The following is an 11,780-nucleotide window of genomic DNA, read 5'->3' on the forward strand; positions in this document are numbered from 1 at the left end:
TTCTTCTGACATCCATTTTGGTCTTTTCTTCCTCTTCTGTCTTTGTAATGACCGTTTGCACTCTTCCTGGATGATACATTTAACATCCTCCCACAACTCATCTGGTCTTCGCTCATTAGTGTTCAAGGCCTCAAACCTGTTCCTGAGATGATTCTGAAATTCAGGTGGGATGAAATTATACTTAGTTACCAATTTATTATAGCCAGAATGGTTCCCGATGAAGAGACACATCAGGCAAGTGTGAGAACTGCTCAAGCATGAGAATTTCACTGTCTCCACTGACATACCATCCTTTCATGCATAAATGTTTCCACCAGATCTGGAAACACAAAAGAAAAAATGGTCTCTCATAATAGTCACAGGGGGCCTCAAAGCATACTGAGTAAGTATGGATTTCTTTACTCCATCATGTCCCCTCTGTGATGGTTAAGATACGTGTGACTTTGGCTCCCATTCTTCTTTGGGTTGCACTTATGATGTAGCCATTCCTTGATTAAATCTATTAAAAAGGAGTTTCCTGTAGGTATAAATATATAGGGACATTCTGGTAAAGCTTTCTTGATTTTTGCTCAATCTGGATCCTGCATCTGGCTCACCAACATCTTGTGATTTGAACCAGTGACCTACCATATTGCCTGCTGATACGAAGCCAGCAGCCTACTGTCTAACTTAATCTCTTTTGGGTTTATCCACCTCTGCCCACTGCATGAATCATGAATCAGGAGAAGCTTCCAGCCTGATGTCTGACCCAAGGACTAGGGACTTCTTAGTTTCTACAACTGTGTTAGTCATTTCCTTGAGATAACTCTCCACCTCTGCTTTCCCTCTGTCTATGGATGTCCATATCTCAGCCACAAGACCTTCTTCAGTTTAGTATTAAATCTGCAGTTTAGAATTTCAGTAGGTTTTAATTTGGGGGAGGGGAGTTTGCACTTTTGTTTGGTGTTTGTCTTTTGTCATGGTTCCCTTTACAATGTGATGAGCATTTTAAATACCAAATCACAAGAAAGTAACAAATAGTTTTCTTTATTTTTACTTTTTTTTAGTTAATAAAACAAAGAGAACCCTAATGACTTTGTGGTAAGGAGCTGCACTGTCAACCAGAAAGCATGAGGTTTGAATGCACCAGCTGCTCCACAGGAGACAGATGGGCAGTCTCCTCCCATGTGATTTTACTGCCTCTGAAAACCCGCTGGAGTATCAGCTATGAGGAGGTCTGACCTGACCTTACATAACAATATACCACAAAAACATTTATTCCATTTTCCAAGGACATTTGGCCAGAAGACATGAGTTAACAACAACAAAAATATTTTTGTGTGTGTTTTGCCTATTACAAAAGGCTAATTTCCATAAATATGTATGTAACAACCTCTTGTTGTGTTGTTTATTGCTCTCCAGTCTTTGGCAACTCATATCGACCCTATGAACAAAAGACCTGAACACTTGTATAACTTTCATCATTTCTCCAAGTTCATAGGGTTTCCAGAGGCAAGCCATTTCAGAAGTGGATGCCACTCCTGCTTCCAAGAGTGTTTTAATCGAGGAGTTCCACCAAACACCTGCTACCATGGGTAATCATTATCGCACTTAACACATCAGTGCCACAGTGTTCAGCATCACAGCAACCAATAGGTACCTTTGTACAGCAAATGGACAGACCAGTGCTATATCACTTAGAAGAATGCTTGACCAAACACAGTTAAAACCAGGCCCGAGGGCCTGTGACCCAAGGGCCCAAATGTCTTTCTCAATAGAAAACCAAATGCAATCAACTCACACCCAATGTCAAGTAATCATTCCACCCTAATCCTCACAAGAGCCAGAAAACAAATCTCTGTAGAATCCAGCTACTCCAAACTACTTCCCAACCTGGATTTCAACCCTATACTGGTGACCAAATGCCTTTTTAGAGGTTGTTGTTGAATGCCATCTAGTTGCGCACAGCTCATAGCAACCCTATGAACAAAAGACCTGAAGTCTTTCTATAACTATCATCATGTCCAGACTCTTAAACCTGTCTTAAACTGAGAGCTCCACCAAACACTGTTCACCTTGGGTAGTCATGGAATTTGTGCCCCAATGGAACACAGTTCAGCATCACAGCAAATCCAGATTACCTCAGTGCAGCAAAATTGACAGAAGACTGCTGCATAATTTAGAAAAATGTTCCTCCAAAAAGAACACTAGACCCTCAAGCCCAACCGATGTTTAAATACATGGGCCCTCCATATATAGAGAGCAAAAAGCCTGGAGCCTTTCTATAACTATAGTAATTTCTCCAAGTTCACAGAGTTTCCAGAGGCATGTGGTTTAGGAAGTGGATGCCACTCCTACTTCCAAACCTTAATCATTCTGGGAGATCCACCAAACATTTCCCATGATGGGTAGCCATTATGGGAACAACCTCTTAGACTTTTTTTTTTCCTTAAATTGTGCCACTAAAATCTGATTGATTTAAGGTGAATGCCTCCTTTAATTTTGTACCTGAAGAGTTCATTGTCTCACTCTACTCCTGCAAATAAGAATAATCAAACACAGATGTAGCATAATTTCCCAAAACAAGATTTTAAAAAATCATTAGAGCAAAATATTACTTTCAAAGAAACAACGATGACACTGCAAGCTGGACTTCAACAGAAACTATAAAGAGTATAAAAATAATGGAAATACCAAAAGCATTTTTTCATGACAGTAAGGACAAGTACATTTTCATACAAATAAATCCAAGAAAATTTTCAAAAGTAGACCCTCACTTAACTGTTAACAGAGATTTTCCAGTCTCAAAAAATTATCCCCCTAACTGGGGACTTTTTACTAGGACTAACAATGTTATTGTTTGATGCTATCGAGTTCACGATGACTCCTAATAAGCCTCTGAACCTTGATGTATCCTGCCCTGTTCTCATCATCTCTGATATGCTTCAGCCCATTGTTACAGTCACTGTGTCAGTTCATCTTGTTGAAGGTCTTCTTCTCTTTCTCTGGTCCTCCACCACTCCCCACATGATGATTTTCTCCAATGACTGGCCACTCCTAACAACATGCTCAAAGTACGTGAGACCCAAATTTCACCGTCCATACCTCAAATGAGCACCCTAATTGCATTTACTCCCAGACAAACCAGCACCACATGTCAAAGGCCTCAATAATTCTTCTGTCACCCTTATTCATCATCTAACTTTCAGATGTATAGAAAGTAATGGAAAATACCATGGCTTGGATCAGGTGCACCTTAGTCTTTAAACTGACGTTAGTGCTTTTAAGGAATTTGGAAAGGTCCTTAGAGTCACTAGAAAATTAGTAAGGTCAGAGCTGTCATCTGTATTGAAGGTTATAGTCTTTGATGTTTTGCAGAAAGTTCTTCAAGTTCTTTCCTCTTTCTGCAAGCAACATTTGTGTTATCTCCATAAGGTAAGGCAAGTTGTTGATGAGTTTACCTTTCACATAAAGAATAGGCCAATACTGTGATCAGTAAACCTCCCCCCACCTCCCCGAGGAAATTATGTTCAGGATGATTAACAATGCAAAACCAAAAAGACTATATTTCTGAAAACGAAGTTCAGAAAGCAAGAAAGAGCAGGAAAGATGGGTGAATGGGAACCCAGGAAGAAATGGCAAGAGCTGTTACATTGAGAGAATTGCAACTAATATTGTGGACTAAATTTTGTATAAATTTTTGAACAGCAAAGTAATTTATTCTGTAAACTCATTTAATAATAAAGTTGTTTTTTAAAATGACTTTTCATGCTTTAAAATATCTAACTTAAAAAGTTAAAAGATCATCTAACCTAAGGAAACTATTCTCAAATCATGAATATATTAAGTAACTCTTACAAGTCAAGAACCAAAGCATACATTAGGCTTCAGGAGAGAAGGTGTCATCAAATAAGACACTCTTCCCCAGATACAGCATAATAAAATTTCACAAAACAAGATTTTTTTAAAAAAATCCTTTCTAAAGATCTTTTTTCTTTCTTTTTGTTTAAATTTTATTTTATTATTATTTTGTGTGTCTGTGTACCGTCAAATCAGATCTGACTGGTACAGGAGGAGATTGTCCCTCCTTTCCCAGCAGAGCATCTGGTGGATTCAAACCATGCACCTCTGGGATTGCAGTGCAGCATCTTGCCACTAGGCCACCAGAGCTCCCAAAATCTTTTTTCTTAAAAAAAAAAAAAGAGCCAGAACTTTCAGAGAGAGATGACTGAAAATTCCCCGGGGGACAGTTCCCCCATTTGGGAATCCTTGCCTCCACTGCTGTGGGTCCATTCCAGGTGGGTCCATTCCAGGTGCCAAACAGGACCAGAGTTTTGGACACATGGGAAAGACACTTTCTCAGCTGGCACATTAAGCTGTGAGAATGGGCTGACTTGAAACCCCTTGGACAGAAATTGTTCAGGTGGAGCACCTGGTATTGCACCACTCACTCCTCTACTCCATAGACAAAGGAAGACAATAGAGTTTGGCAGAGGGAACTACATTAAGGTGAGTTTCATGCAGGGAATAGTGCAGACTAGAGAGAACTTGAAGGGCTTTAGGAAAGGCAAATTTTCCCAGAAAGGACTTTCAGTATAGTGAATGGCTCACTTTATAGTTTGAACATTTTAAGCTTACAGTTAATAACATCATAAAGATAAACACTGCCAAAAACTTACATAGACACACTAGAAATGGACTAACACTTATCAAGAAAAACGTCACATGTCAAGAAAGTAGCAGGCACCTTCAAACATTGTGGAAAAAACAAATGAAACCCCACCCCCACCCCCAATAAAAGCAGATAATATTGCAGGAGTGGCATCCACTTCCTAAACAACCTGCCTCTGGAAACTCTATGAACTATGAGAAACGACAATTGGTGTAGAAAGGCTTCAAGTCTTTTGTTCATATATCACTATGAGTTGTGCTCAATTCAAGAGCAATCAACAACAATTGCAGACCCAGTGAGTACCCCAGAATCAAGAAGGCAAAAGAAATACGGAGCTTTGAAAGAAAGTACAAATGATGGGAAAAACAATGAAAACCCAAAATAAGGGGATAACAACACAATAACATAACAGGTTTTGGAAGCAGGAGTGGCATCCACTTCCTAAATAACATGCCTCCAGAAACTCTATGAACTTTGATAAATGTTGATAGTTGTAGAGGGGCTTTAGTGAACCAGAAGAAATATATTGATGCAGAGTTATTTGAACAGCTACAGTAGAAGGTGCAAATGATGGAAGAAATAATGGAAGCCATTAAGAAAGCAAATACTTCAGAGACAGGGAGCCAGAAGAAGTATATAGATAAGAAGGATTTTGCACAATTATGGAAGAAAATGAAAAAGATAATTGAAAGAATTGAAACTATAGATAAAGAGACACAAGAACCTAAAAAAATTATTAGAACATATAGAGGATACAGCAAACACAGTACTGGAAATGACAGAAATGCATGAAAGTTCAATCCAGAATATTAAGACCGAAATGGCAGAAATGTTCAACATGCTGGAGGGACAAAATAGTACAACAGAAGGGATGGAGCAGAGAATCAGTGAGCTAGAAGACAAGAACCTCAATTGAAATATGCTAGAAGAACATTATGCTGAGTGAAATATCCCAGTCACAAAAGGACAAATATTACATGATGCCACTGTTGTAGAATGGGACTGTCCTTGGGGTTGGGGAGAGACTGAGTAAGATGGGTTCAATAATGTATACTGCACTGAAACAGAGGGGGGAGAAAACTGTTTAAAAGAGATATATAACTAGGTATTTCTGTCATCACAGGAGACTAGAGCAATGGCTACATGGTGGAGGGGACCTGAGGGAGGGTTTGTAAAACAATGAAAGAATCTTTTCTTTTACTTTTCCATAATTTTTGGACTCATGTACTTATAACTTGTTAGTCAAATTTGTGTCTTCTAGGTTGCAACACCCCCATGATACATCTTCAAGGATATGAACATGTACGGCCAAGCACAATCAATAAGAGTGCATCTAAATTCCAAAATCAATCTCCATAATAGTCTATGTGTTTCCTACTGCCAAAGGGGCCCTTTAGAGTAGTGAGAGAAGATCTTCACCCTGAAACCCACAGCGTCCCTTTTCAGCAGGAAGTAGCTAAGAGAATACGCCATCCCCTTTTCCTTATGACTCAGGGTGAAGTCTCTCTCAGGGAGGAGTGATAGGGAATGGCAAAGGACACACTGACAAAGAAGATTAATCAGAACTGGCTTTGACAAGCACTGTGGCATTTGGACAAGAACAAACTGGGAGGAGGGTAGAGAGAATAGTGCAACAAGGACACACTGACAAAGAAGATTAATCAGAACTGGCTTTGACAAGCACTGTGGCATTTGGACAAGAACAAACTGGGAGGAGGGTAGAGAGAATAGTGCAACAATGAATGAATGGAAACCCAAAATCTCTGTAAATGTTTATGAAAATTAATAAAATATAATTATAGAAAAAAAAGAAATATGCTAGAAGAAAAGCAGAGATAAGACATAAAATGAAGAAAATAGTAGAGTCATGTGGGAAGACATCAAAAGGAAATATATATGATTGGAATTCCAGAATATGAGAGGGACAGGGAAATCTCTAAGAAAATCGTGGAAGAAGTACCAGAAGAAAACTTCCCAGGTATTACAAAGAAATCCATATTGAGGAAACTCAGCAAACATCAACTAGACTAGGCCCAAAAAGAAAAACATCAAGACATATCATAGTCAAGTTCTCCAAAATAAAAGATAACAATAGAATACTAACAGTAGCACAAGAAAAACAGTCATCTACAAAGGAAAAGCAATGATATTCAGTTCTGATTTCTCAGCAGACACCATGTGAACAAGAAGACAATGAGACAACATATACAGAATGGTGAAAGAAAACAATTGCCAGCTGAGGATCCTATACCCAGCAAAGCTCTTCATCAAATATGAAGGAGAAATTACATTCTTTGCAGAAAAGAAGAAACTTAAGGAATTTGTGAAAATATGACTAAATCGACAAGAACTTTTAAGTCCTTCACACACAGACCCAAAAGGAAAATCGGTGGACCACAGTAATCAGAAACAACAACAACAAAATAAACACAGCAAAATGGCAGCTATAAAACCTGGCCTGTCAATAATTACACTTAATGTGAATGGAATAAATGCACCAATCAAGAGAAAAAAGAGTAGTAGAATGGATTAAAAAAGAAAAATATTCCAATAGACCCTGTTGGAGAAAGTTTTTGATGTGCACAGGGATTTAATCTTTAGAAAATCTCTATTATTGTCTTCTGTCTGCTCTTTTGGGTAAAATGCATGACCAATATCATCATAAACATAGATGCAAAATACCTAACAAAATCCTAGCCAATAGAATCCAAAAGCACATAAAAAAATCCAACACATCAAAATAAACAATTCATCAGGACAGTGGGATTCATAACAGATATGCAAGGATGGTTCAACATAAGAAAAATAATCAGTGTGATTCACCACATTAACAAAGCAAATAACAAGAACCGTATGATCCTAGCAATTGATGCATACAAGGCATTTGGCAAAATCCAACACCCCTTCCTGATAAAGACATTCAACAAAATCGGAATAGAAAGGAATTTCCTCAACATAGTGAAAAGTATATATGCAAAACCAAGAATCAATATCATTCTCAACGGAGAAAGACTAAAAACATTTTCTTTACAAGCAGGGGCCAGATAAGGATGCCCAACTACCTCTATTCAATATTGTATTGAAAATACTTGCTAAAGCAATATGACAAGTGAAGGAAATAAAAGATACCAAGATCAGCAAAGAGATGGTTAAACTGTCACTATATGCAGATGATCTAATAGTGTACACAGAAAATCCCAAGGACTCAACAACAACAACAACAAAAACAAAACTGTTAGAGATAGTGGACAAATTTAGTGAGATGCCAGGATAAAAGATCAATATCCAAAAGTCAGTAGGATTCTTCTACAGTAACAAAGAGAACTCAGACAAGGAAACAAAGAAAGTAATACCATTTACAATAGCCAACCACAAATTGAGATACTTGGGAATGAACTTAACAAGGAAGACAAAAGACCTGTACAAAGAAAACTCCAGAACATTTCTGCAATAAACAATTAAAGATCTAAATAAAAGTTCCCTATTCTTGGCTAGGAAGACTCAATATAGTAAAAATGACAATCCTACCAAAAGCAATCTACACATTCAACACAATCCCTATACAGATACCAAATTCCTTTTTCAAAGAGTTTGAAAGGAAATTGTCAAGTTTATTTGGAAAGGAAAGAGACCCTGAATAAGCAAAGCACTTCTGAAAAGCCAAAAATGAAGTGGAAGGGATAGCACTCCCTGATCTCAAAACCTACAACACAGTGGTAGTAACCAAAACAGCATGGTACTGTACAATGACAGGCATATAGGCCAATGGAACAGAGTCAAGAACCCGAAAATGGACCTACCTATCTAGACCTACCTATCTTTACTCAAATGGGGAAATGACAACCTCTTCAACAAATGGTGCTGGAAAAACTGGACTACTACCTGAAGTAAGCTGAAACAGGATCCACACCTCACAGCATACACAAAAAATCAACTCAAGGTGGATCAAAGACCTGGAGGTAAAGCCCCAAACCATAAAGTTGATAAGAGACAAACTAGGACCAGGCTTAGAAGGCCTAGTCTATGGTATAAAGAAGCTGACAAATACAAACAGAAATGCACAATTTGGAGAGGATAAATGAATGAATGGGACTTTATAATGATTAAATCTCTGCTCATCAAAATCTTTTTCCAATAGGGTAAAAAGAAAACCTACCAACTGGGAAAAAATCATTTGGCAATACCATCTCAGATAAGGGTCTTATAACAAAAAGTGTTCAGAATACTCCTGGGCCCCCAGAAGAAAAAGACTGAGAACCCAATTATAAAATGGGCAAAAGACATGGATAGATGGAGAAAGACATTCAGATGGCTAACAGACTTATGAAGAAATGCTCAGAATCACTGGGAATAAGAGAGATGCAAATCTAATCCACAAAGAGGTATCATCTCACTCCCCAGTAGCAGTGGCAAAGTTAATATGGCAGGAGGGAATGCATGTTGGAGAGGATGTGGAGAGGTGGGAACTCACATACACAGTTGGTGGGATTATAAAAATGGTACAACCACTCTGAAAAACAGTTTGATATTCCCTCAAAAAGTTAAACATAGAAACTCCATATGACCTAGCTATTCTACTAGTAGATGTATACCCCAGGGAAATTAGAACTGAGGCACAAATAGAGATCTATATGCCAATGTTCATAACAGGAGATTTGTATGCCAATGTTCATCATTTACCATCTCAAGAACATAGAAATAGCCCAGAAGTCCAACCACAGCTGAATGGATTGAGAAAGTATGGCATGCTCACAAAATGGAATATTATGCAGCACTCAGGGACAACAATTTTGAAAAATAATTTATAACTTGGGGGAGACTGGCGAGCACTATGCTGTGTGAACTAATGCAGTCTCATAAGGACAAATACTGCATAAGATCATTATTGTAAAAATAGAAGGGTAACTAGTAAAACATGTATGGGGAAACAAGGGGGCAAGAGCAAAATCACAGTGTTGCACAATTTGGTAGGTGGAAGGAGAGGATAAAGAAATGGGAAGGATCTGGCAGGGATCTGAAAAGAAAGGATAATGATGGACATAGTCTGAGGGTGATTAATTTTTTAAACTGTAGTTTATAGGAATGATTGTATAAAACACAATGTAAAAAAATAATGTGAAACACACCATATATAAACTCTGTAAGCAAATCAATATAAAATAAATTTTTAGAATATTTTTCTTTATTATTTATTACTACTTATTATTTATGGGTGAAGGGTAAGGGAAATTATAATTTGTTCAAATTTGTATTTGAATTTTGTAAATAAACTAGTAGAAAAATTTAAAAAATAAAAAAATTTATCAATGGAAAAGATAAAATGGCAGAGCAAATAACATGTAAAAACAAACCAAAACACCCCCCAACCAATAAAAACACATATTACAATTTAAAAAATGGCCAAAGAATTTGAAATAGTTCTCCAAAGAAGATACACAAATGACCTATAAGCACATGAAAATTTTTCAACATCATTACCTACTAAGGAAATGCAAATCCAACCACTATGAGATACCATTTCTTACTCATTAAGATGGTTATGATTTAAAATACAGACAACAGTAAATGTTGATTAAAATGTGGAGAAATTCCAACAGAAATATAAAATAATGTAGCCACTTTTTAAAAACAGTTTGATATGTCATTAAAAGACATTATTTTGGGGAGAGGGAGTTAAAAGGTTGTGATTCAGATAAATAACAAAATATAGTCAAGATATATCCCAAAATGTTCACACAGGCACCTAGCCTCGAGCCTCATGGTGTTGTTCCTAAGTAGTCAGTCCTGCTAATATTAGGCCTCCCTGCAGTCCCAAAGTCCCATCTATATCCAATTCTCCAGTCATAAGGTCGCTATGAGTCACAGGCAACTTGATGGCACGTGACAATAATAACAACAATCATATCAGTAGGGAGCTCTGATGGCCTAGTGGCAAGAAGCTGTGCTGCAATCCCGAAGGCAAGCTGTTCGAAGCCATCAACTGCTCCATGGGAGAAGGATGGGCAATCTCCTCCCATGCGATTATATGCCCCTGAAAACCCACCAGAGGGTGAGCTAAGGGTGAGTTCCTACTCTATGGTACACAACAGAAATATCATACCAGTACTCTTAGGAAACAAGTACGTTTCTTGCTCTGAAGAATCTCCTGTTCCAGTTAAAATTTTCAGCCTCTGTATGTATGTATAAGCAAAGTCCAGCCAAGAGCAAACCAGCACATTGCAACCATCAACAGTAGATCAAAGACTGGAACATTTTCTTAGGTTCTGTTCAACTCATCTCAAACCATCCAAGGCTAGGTCAGCTACAAACTCAGGAGTCCACACTCTTCTTGTGTTCCAGACTAACTGGTCCCTTCACTCAGTTTTAGTGCCCACATGGGGCCTAGCCAACAAGATGGGGATTCATTTGACTTCCTGCTTCTCAAAGTCAGCAAACCTCTCAAAAGGAATTTAAAGGCATTTATCCAGTCACTTCTGACCTAGATTGTTACTAATGAGAATTGACATTATAGGCCCAAGTAAAAATATGCATTTCAGTGTTCATAGCAGTAATATTAGCGATATTCATACAAGCTTAAAAATAAGAATAACCTAGAAGAACTAGATGTATCTAGTTACCATTATTAACCACTCTGCTCATGTATATAGTGGGAAGAAAATGTAGAGTACAAAATCACCAAAAATGCCAGATTTACTTGCTGATAGCTAGTGAAACCCTTGAGATGACCCCTTGAAACTCTTCAAAATATGAATGGATAACCAGATGTGATGTGTCTACATAATGTCGTTCTTGTTGTTATGTGCCATCGAGTCACTTGCAACTCGTAGCGATGCTATGTACAACAGCCCTAAACTCCGCTCTGTCCTGTGCCAATCGCACTGCCTCTGACACACCCATTCCGATTACCCCAGTGACTGAATCAATCCACCTAATAGAGGGCCTTCCCCTCCTGTGCTGTCCCTCCACCCTCCCAAGCATTATGTCCTTCTCCAAGAACCAGTCTCTCCTTACAACATGTCCAAATTAAGTTAGACGGAGCCTCAGAATCCTTGCCTCCAAGGAGCAGCCTGGTTTAACCCTTTCCAGGATGAATCTGTTTGTTTTCCTAGCAGTCCATGGTATTCTCAAT

The sequence above is a fragment of the Elephantulus edwardii genome, unplaced genomic scaffold (assembly GCF_000299155.1).
Source record: "Elephantulus edwardii isolate Elephantulus edwardi_28Jun2011 unplaced genomic scaffold, EleEdw1.0 scaffold00160, whole genome shotgun sequence".
Classification (NCBI taxonomy): domain Eukaryota; kingdom Metazoa; phylum Chordata; class Mammalia; order Macroscelidea; family Macroscelididae; genus Elephantulus; species Elephantulus edwardii.